Here is a 9,987-nt window from a genome sequence, read left to right as displayed (position 1 = left end):
TTTCGTCCTATAAGGACATTTTCAAACTTATACATTAAACTACATTAGATCTGACCATTATACAGGGTGTCCCTGGACTTCCTCTTTTCCTCTCGGGAATGTATAGATGGGGTCAAAATATCACCAGTACTTCATATAACTTTTTTTCCTAAAATCCTTCGTTACCAAGTAACGGGCCCTCGAAGTTACAAAATGAAAAATGTTTTTCTTTGATAACTTTTCAAGTGAATATTCAAAATCATCCAAATTTTGGTAATCGACTAAACAAATGAATTCCTTCGATGAGCTTTCATGCAGGAGTCAGTTGTTTTGCTACAAAGTCAGGAACGGACTACCCCCGATGGTCCACACTCCAAAACTTTGAAATGATAGATATTTTTCAATATTTTTCTACAAATTAAGGTTACTTGGACAATTTTATGAATAAAAATACTCGTGTGGGAAGTCGATCGGAGCAACGAGTCTTGATAAAAATGTAGTTTCACTCGACGACATCAAACCCGCTCGTCCACCATTATTTGAAATGAATAATTATCAAAGCAGAAATAATAATGATAACGTTAATTCAACAACATTTATCCTGAGATGTCTACCATTATTCGGAAATATTAGTTTTTAAGGAAAATGGAAATGATAGGTAAAATGTTCATAACGAATTTTTATAATGCAAACACGTTTAACTAACGAAACTCAAGAGCCTCAAGAGCAAACAGAAATGAAAAATCCGCTACAGAAACTGCTCGATATGACCACCTTCTCTCTCTATACATTTTCTTAGTCTGCGAAGACACCCTCTCTGTACTTGAAATAGCATTCCAGGGTCGTTTCGTATGGCTTCACAATGTAATGTTATTCTATTCAACAATGCATCTCTTGTGTGAATAGGTGTAGCGTAAACAAGGCTTTTTAGATGCCCCCACAGAAAGAAATCCAATGGATTTAAATCCGGAGACCGCGATGGCCATGAATATGGCCCACCTCTACCAATCCATCTATTGTGGAAAATATGGTTCAGATGGTCACGCACAATCAAACTAAAATGAGGAGGAGCGCCATCATGCATAAACCACATATCTCTTCGGGTTTGCAATGGAACATGTTCCAAAAGTCCATTCAAATCGTTCTGAATGAACTCCAAATAACGTTCTCCATTCAATCGGTCCTGTAGAACGAATGGTCCTATAAGATGGTTTCCTATGATACCAGCCCAAACATTCACGTTGAATTTCCGTTGGTGTTTGGTTTGCAATATCCCATGGGGATTTTCTTCGGCCCATAAATGGAGATTATGAGAGTTGATAACTCCATCTCTACTGAAACCTGCTTCATCAGTGAATAAAACTCGATTAATAAAAGTCATATCCTCTCTTTGCCTATCCATGAACCAATTGGCATATTCTAGTCGTGCTGGAAAATCTTGAGGTGTCATGGTATGTACCTTCTGGATGTGAAATGAGTGGAGCAGTTGTTCCATAATTATTCTATGAATAGTGGACTTGGATGTATGGAACTGTTCTGATAGATTTCTGATGCTCATTGAAGGATCATCAGCGACGGCTTCCAAAATATTTTCCTCCAATACAACGGTACGTACAGTCCTAGGAGCGCCCTCACCACCTCGTTTTGGCAAAACTGTACCTACAATAATATCGAAATAAAACAACGTGCTCAAATTAATTATCAATTATTACATACCTGTCTCCCTCAAGCTGCGATCGACACGCTCGAATGTTTCTCTTGACGGTACCGTTCGATTGGGAAAATGCTCGGAATACAGACGACGAGCTTCTGCAGCATTACAAAATGCTCGTCCATAAAATACATGCATATCTGCATATTCATTGAATGTAAACTGTTCGGCCATATCAAAAAAATTCAAAATATCCTATAGAATATTGACAATACAATGATAGTCATATGACACCGCACCTCTCAACAAAACAAAATCGCATTCCAGTTTCTCATTTTTTAGCAAAACTTTCTAAAAGGTTTTTTTGTCAACATCTGTGAAAGAAATGGAACATAATTATTCCCTGGATATTTTTCACCTGATCATGTGCAGCCGTTTTTGTAGTTCATTCGTTTGCTTTTTATTAGTATAGTAAATATTTTTTCCGATGTGCGTTTTTTCAGCTAAATTTAGATTCGTGTTAAAGAATTTCTCCCATAAAATTATAATTATCAGTGAAACTCCTCAACAGTTTAGCTGTGAAGAAGAATTTGAAACATTCGAATGTTGAGTTTCATGAGATTCAGATAACTGATCAACACGAAACGTGATTATTCCACACGTATTATGTACATACAAAATATGGAATGAATTCGATATTTCATAGTAGAGTAGCTTGTTAGTTTAAAAACACCACGAATCTACAGAACTTGATATTTCTTTTGAAAAAATATCTGCTATCACAATTGTGACTTAAACTTCCATAGGTACTGTACTTTTTGTTTACGACTTCATTTTAGCATACTTTGTATTATTCCTGTTATAAATGTTGTTGAATTAACGTTATCATTATTGATTCTGCTTTGATAATTATTCATTTCAAATAATGGTGGACGAGCGGGTTTGATGTCGTCGAGTAGAACTACATTTTTATCAAGACTCGTTGCTCCGATCGACTTTCCACACGAGTACTTTTATTCATAAAACTGTCCAAGTAACCTTATTTTGTTGAAAAATATTGAAAAATATCTGTCATTTCAAAGTTTTGGGGTGTGGACCATCGGGGGTAGTCCGTTCCTGACTTTGTAGCAAAACAACTGACTCCTGCATGAAAGCTCATCGACGGAATTCATTTGTTTAGTCAATTACCAAAATTTGGATGATTTTGAATATTCACTTGAAAAGTTATCAAAGAAAAACATTTTTCAGTTTGTAACTTCGAGGGCCCGTAACTTGGTTACGAAGACTTTTAGGAAAAAAAGTTATATGAAGTACTGGTGATATTTTGACCCCATCTATACATATCCGAGAGAAAAAGAGGAAGTCCAGGGACACCCTGTATACAATCAAAATAAATTTGAGTTCAATGTTTTCAGAAAACCTTGCTATACATGCATTACCATCCCAAGTGATTCTTTCCATCCAGACAGTCATAAATTAGCAGCCTACAATTGAGTGTTGCATGCAAATGGGTAACTCTAACTTATTTTGGTAAAAGAACAGAGATAATTGCGGGTTTCTTCAGAAAAAACAATGTAGAAGTGGCATGCCAAAGATAAAGTGGACAAGCTGAAGAAATCTGTAGTTTATAAGCTTAAGTGTCCGGAGTGTAATAGTATTTATGTAGGACAATGTGGTCGACATTTCCAAAAACGGTATGCTGAACATGAACGTTCCTTCAGACTAGATAAAAATGATTCGACATACAACCACAAGCTCCCGAATCTAAACGATACGAAAATTTTGCAATATGCGAGGAAGGGTTGCAAACTAAATTGGAATCCTTGGAAATTCATGAGCGTGAACATTGCGGGTGGAACCTGTTAAAAGATCAAATTGATCTAGTTTACTCACCGGTTTTAAAATTAGCACATCCACATTGTCACAAGTGGCTAAGGACCTCTATTATTACCTACCGTGGTGTTATATAAGGGCTAATTCAATCAAACATTTTTAGTTTAATGTATAAGTTCGAAAATTCAGTAACATTAGATACAAATAAAAGTAGTAAAAATCATAGAAAGTTTCGATTCTCTTTTCTTCATTATAATTTCCCACCACGTAGTAACGGCTGCATTCATCAACTTACTAGCAATATTTCTTAGGAAGCGGAAGTCTTCTATCGTTATGCCACTCCTCGTAGGTGGTAATAAAAGTAATATTAAAAATTTGATGTCCATTGACAAAAGTAGTTGTCTAATGCCGCTTGAGGACCTCCCCCCACCATTTGACCTTGTCCTTGAATGACGTCATATGGCCTTCAGTTACGTGTCAGATGATATGACCTTGATCATGGGTGTCGACCTTGAGATTTGAGTATGTTCCTCAATATGTGACCTTGAAGTTTGGTCTTGAAAGATACCTCATGATCTTGCATTATGCACGTTCAATATGACCATGCGGTTCGACCTTGAGATTTATCCTTGCTCAATACGTGACCTCGATGTTAAACCTTGAAAGATGTCACATCAAATGATCTTCACTTTATCCATTATATCTGCAATACATGACTCTGAACTTGTGCTTTACCTTTAAGATCAACCTTGAGCTATGTGTATGCTATATAACTTTAAACATAAAATTTGAACTTGAGAATTCAAGCTATTCCTAATATGTGACCTTGAGGTTCAACCTTGGAGAGCATCTTACGACCTTAATATATATGCATGTCATATAACCTTGAACATGTAGTGGTGGGGGGAAATACTTTTAACTGGAGTGCGATGTGAATGTTTCACTCAGTTCGCATTCTCCTCCTGTAAAAAAAAAAAATCTGTTTTTCCGTTAACCAGCTGTCGCACCCCTACGAACGACAACCCTCAGAAGTCGAAACTTGTGCGAGCTAAGGATTAACGAGGTCTTACCTTTTAACGTGTGATTCCTAACACGGGTTGGACGGTAGCAAGTGAAGATCGATCGTTCAGACTAGGGCTTGAACCACCGACCAACACGGCAGTCAATTCGAGTGAGTGAACAAAGCACCCACGCCGAACCACTTGGCTACCGACTGACCAAACTAATCTTGTGGTTCATATAATTTCATACAAAATGTATATGTGCAACGAATGTGGGAAAAATTTCACACGCAGTGACAACCTGCGTCGTTATCAGCGCGATTCATGTACGTTGATGAATTATGGAGGACCATCAACTGAGAATGATGGAGAATCATCAACTCCGAAGAGGATGTGGTTAAACCCCCCAGCACCTCCGGTAATGCAGACATGCCAGTGCTGCAATTTGACAATTTTAAGTGATCAGATGAATGTACATCGTAGAACTTTGCACCATAGAACGAATGCATGTGTGCATAATGGGAAAGGGGTTAAAATTGTAGGCACAGCGCGTTCAAGTGTAGAATTGTGAGCTATAGGGTGGATAGTCAAAATCACCATTAGGATTACAACACATTCTTCAATGAATTGAAGCAGAAAGTGTTGAAACTACTGGAAGAAGTGTTGGTCATTCATAAAATTGTGAAAGTGAATATGGAGGTGTTTGGGCGCTACAATCTACAAACTAAAGAGTACTGTGATGTTAAAGCATTCAATAGTTCCAATCAAGTTATTGATCAATCGAATGATTTGAATGTGGTATATAACAATTTTGCTGATAGTTTGACTGCCCAAGCGATGGAATTTCAACATCGAGATTCAGGTATGTGATCTATTCTAAACATCATCAATTGAGTGTGTCAAAAAATAATCTCTGTTTTCAGGTTGGACAATTGAGAAAATTTTGTGTTTGGAGGTGAATGTTAATAAGTTTAGCCCCCTTGGTGGATCTTCTTACATCAAACTTCCCAAATTCATCGAGTCCAAGAAAAGTGTGGTGAATGTTGTGAATCAGGACCATTACTGCTTTGCATGGGCTGTGACTTCAGCTTTATATCCTGCCAGTGCGAGAGTATGTGAACTTTCGTCATACCCGCACTTTTCAACCGTATTGAATGTAGCAGGTATGGAATTTCCAGTTAAGTTGAAAGATATCCCTAAATTTGAGGTTATGAATAATTGCTCTATCAAGGTTTATGGGTTGGAGAACACTTTCAAAAATGGCAAAATCGAATATGAAGTTGTAGGCCCATTACATTATTCAAAATCTAGGCTTAACAGTCACGTGAATCTATTGAATATCACAGACGAATCTGGTAATAGTCATTATTGTTGGATAAAGGATTTATCGAGACTAGTATCATCCCAAATATCTGCACACCACCACAAAAAATATTTTTGTGATGGTTGTTTATTGTACTTTAGTGATGAGCGGGCTTTATTGCGACACCAGTTAAATGATTGTAATCACATTTCAACAACAACACCAAACATCAATTTAAGAATTGACAAATTTGGTAAATGTGTACCTGAAAATATTTTGAAATTTGAAAATTTCGAAAAACAATTGAAAGTTCCATTCGTTGTGTATGCTCATTTTGAATATATTTTGAAACCAGTGCACACAAATGAATCAAATCCTGCACACTCTTTCACAAACAAAACTCATCTTCATGAACCATATGATTTCTCATATATCATAAAGTGTTCTTTTGATTATTCAATCTCCAAATTTGTATTATACAGAGGTGCTGATGCAGCTGAAGTGTTTGTTTCAAACTTGGAGGCTGACGTAACCAGTATATATCACAAATATTTGAAAAATGTGGTTCCGATGAGTCCTTTGACTGCTGAGGAAGAGCATGACTTCAATATTGCCACCACATGTGGGATATGTGAAAATAAATTTGAAGAGGGTGATATTAAAGTACGTGATCATTGCCATCTAACGGGTAAAAAAAGAAATGGAGCTACTCATTCCATTTGTAATCTCAAATTCAAATTGCCCGAATTCATTCCAATCATTTTCCATAATCTCAGCGGGTATGACTGCCACTTATTCATAAAGGAGTTATGTACTGATAAAAATAAAGTTGATGTCATCGCTCAAACTAAATAGAAATATGTTTCTTTCACGAAACATATATTCATGAAAAATACATTGTATCGAAATGGTCAAATAAAAAAAAATATTTGAAATTGAGATTTGTGGACAACTTAAAATTTTTGGCTGCATCTCTACAAGAGTTGGGTGATAATTTGGATGAAAAACATTTTGTTGAAACTAGAAAATATTTTCCAGAAAATGATAAATTCCAGCTAATGAGGCAGAAAGGTGTTTTTCCTTATAACTTTATCGATTGTCTGGATAAATTGAATTATTCAAGTATACCATCGAAGTTGGACTTTTATGGTAAACTGAATGGGAAGCATATTTCTGATGAGGATTATGATAGAGTGAAACAGGTATGGGGCGTGTTCAATTGTCGGGATTTAGGTGAATATTCTGACATTTACTTGAAATCTGATGTTCTGTTGTTGTGTGATATATTTGAAAATTTCAGAAATATGAGTTTGGGTACATACAAATTGGATCCTGCTCATTATTTCACATCTCCAGGTCCATCTTGGGATGCTATGTTGAAGTTTACAGGTGTCGAGTTAGAATTACTAACTGATATCGATATGGTGCATTTTTTCCAAAATGGTATACGTGGCGGTGTTAGCCAATGTTCGGAAAGGAAGCATATTGCAAATAATCAATTTCTTCCAAATTATAATCCCAACGAACCTTCATCCTTCATAATGCATTTGGATTCACCCAATCTATATGGCCATAGTATATGTCAATCACTACCTGTTGACGGATTCACTTGGTTGACCACCGATGAAATAAGTCAGCTAGATATCGATAGCATCCCAGATGATGGCTCTCAAGGATACATTCTTGAAGTAGATGTGCACTATCCTATAGAATTGCACGATTTACATTCAGATTTGCCAATTTTTGGTGGAGAGCATTATACCACCTGGTTCAAAGTCTAAAATACCCAAACTCATACCAAATTTGAATGATAAAAAAATATATTGTTCACTATAGAAATTTGAAACAGGCGGTTCGTAATGGTTTGATGGTGATGAGAACTCATAGAATTCTCAGATTCAATCAATCACCATAGTTAAAGAAATATATTGATTTGATTACAACCCTAAGAAATAATGCCAAGAATAAGTTTGAGAAAAACTATTTCAAACTGAACGTGAATTCCATATATGGTAAAACAATGGAGAATGTTAATAATAGAAGAGACATTCGCATTGTTACACATTGGGAATCTATAAGAAGAGGTATGGGTGCCAACGCTCTTATAGCTCGTCCCAATTTCAAAACATCTATATTTTCGGAAGACTTTGTCGCCATTCATATGGGTAGAGTTAAGGTTTGCTACAATAAACCATTATATCTGGGATTTTGCATATTGGATATGTCGAAAACTGTTATCTATGACTTTTTCTATGACGTCATCAAAAAGCATTACGGATCTCAAGCTTCTCTTCTATATATCGATACGGATTCTTTGATATTGAAAATAATGACTGATAATTTCTATGATTTCATGAGTGAGAACATTGATAAATTTGACACTTCCATGAATATGAATTCAATGTGCCAGTAAGGAAGTCGATACTTGGAAAGATGAAGGATGAACTCCCGAATGATTCCATCATTAGTTTCCACGGCACAGGTGCCAAAGCTTATCACGTTCAAAGTGTATCAGATGAAATAAAGAAGGCAAAAGGTATCAAATAATCCGTTATAAGAAATCAAATATCAGTTGATGATTACATAAAGATTGTTGAAACAGGTGGTATAATATTGCGAAAGATGAATATATTTCGAAGTGATTTACATGAAGTATATACATTGATCTGCAATAAAGTTGCTCTATCACATAAGGATGATGAAAGGTTCATAATACCTAATACTACCAAGATTTTACCTTGGGGACATAACGACATTGAGTTTTATCAAACATGCCCCAATCAGAATTTCAGAATTTTTTTGAAAGTGTTGAAAGATGAAAGCAATGTCGGCAATGGAAAATTAGATCTACTCATTAAATTATTGGAAGAGCAATTGACTAATTGAGTATTAAAAATATATATACCCATGTTCAACAATAATTGGAAAATTCATACCAATTGAATATAGTAAATGAATGATATCGTTCTCTCCCACTTCACCCCCACCACAACCCCCACACAGTGCACAACTGATGGTGGGGTTGTAGAGAGGGAAGTGGGTAGAGCTTATCCTTTCAAAATGCGAGAGGAGGCCAAAGTAAATCATTCGCTTGCAGTAGTCCTTCGAGTGAACTTACCTCCAGTGCCCAGTTGAGCCAACCTGCTTCCAGTGGAAATTTTTTCGATTCAATGTAAGTTCATAATTTCAACTGAGCGTCTTCAGAAAAAGGTGTGAAAGGAACACGGCCATTAGAGCTTGGCCGGAAGCAACCCGTTCTTCGGAAATATCAAAAGCTGGACCATCCTCCCTTGTAGCACCCGTCCACCAGGTGCAAGTGGTTGTAGATGTCCATCGGGAAGCTAGTCCGTCTCCTTCACCACATCAGGATGGGAGATCAACCTCACCAGCCCTTCCTGAGGAAAACATTCCTTCGCCCACACGAGAGGTCGCTGCGGAAGTTCCTCTGTCACAGAGCACATGTGAGGACCGGAAAGTTGTTAATTGTTTCTCATACATGCGATCTGTGATGGATGAATTGAGCAAGAAGCAACAGCGTCGAGGTGAGTGCGATTCCCGCCGCAGAGCCACGAGTGCAAAAATTGAAGGCATTCAGGCTCAGAAGCGGGAATTAGATAAGCAGCTGTCTCGCATTGAAGCGGATCTTCGCAAAGAAGATCAACTTGAAGGCGAGCTAGTGGCTTACATTGAGAAGTACGAGCCTCAGGTGCGGCGATGGAAGGACATGATTGCCGGCTTACCGATGGATTTGTAAATATATGTATATATGTAGTGCATGTTAATTTTAAGATATATTTAGGTTGTTTATAAAATATTGTTTGTATGTTAACTTTAAGGTTGTAATTTTTTTCATGATAAAATTAAATAAAAAATAAACAACGAATTGAAAGGAGTGCATATATACTTTGGTTGTTGCACACAGAATACTGCGAGGTTGGGGCAGTATTTATTCCTTTAATCTAGTCATTTTCTAGCCATATTTAGCATGTAGAAATTAACCACAGAAATAGTACAATCTATGTAAGTATTTATTTGCAATATGAGTTAGTTCAAAATAAGATCTAGGAGAAATAAACTTTGTATGGTAAAACTAATGAGTTTGATTAATAATAAAGAAGCTAAAAACCTTGCCCCATCCCTCAGCATCATTCAATGCGAATATGACGTTTCCATATATAAATAATGAAAGAAATTATTCATTAGAGTGGTTCAACGAATAG

Source organism: Leptinotarsa decemlineata, unplaced genomic scaffold (genome assembly GCF_025532065.1).
Source record: "Leptinotarsa decemlineata unplaced genomic scaffold, Ldec_3_MD MMD2_tig00000199_RagTag_RagTag, whole genome shotgun sequence".
Classification (NCBI taxonomy): Eukaryota; Metazoa; Arthropoda; class Insecta; order Coleoptera; family Chrysomelidae; genus Leptinotarsa; species Leptinotarsa decemlineata.
This window is presented reverse-complemented; position numbering follows the sequence as displayed.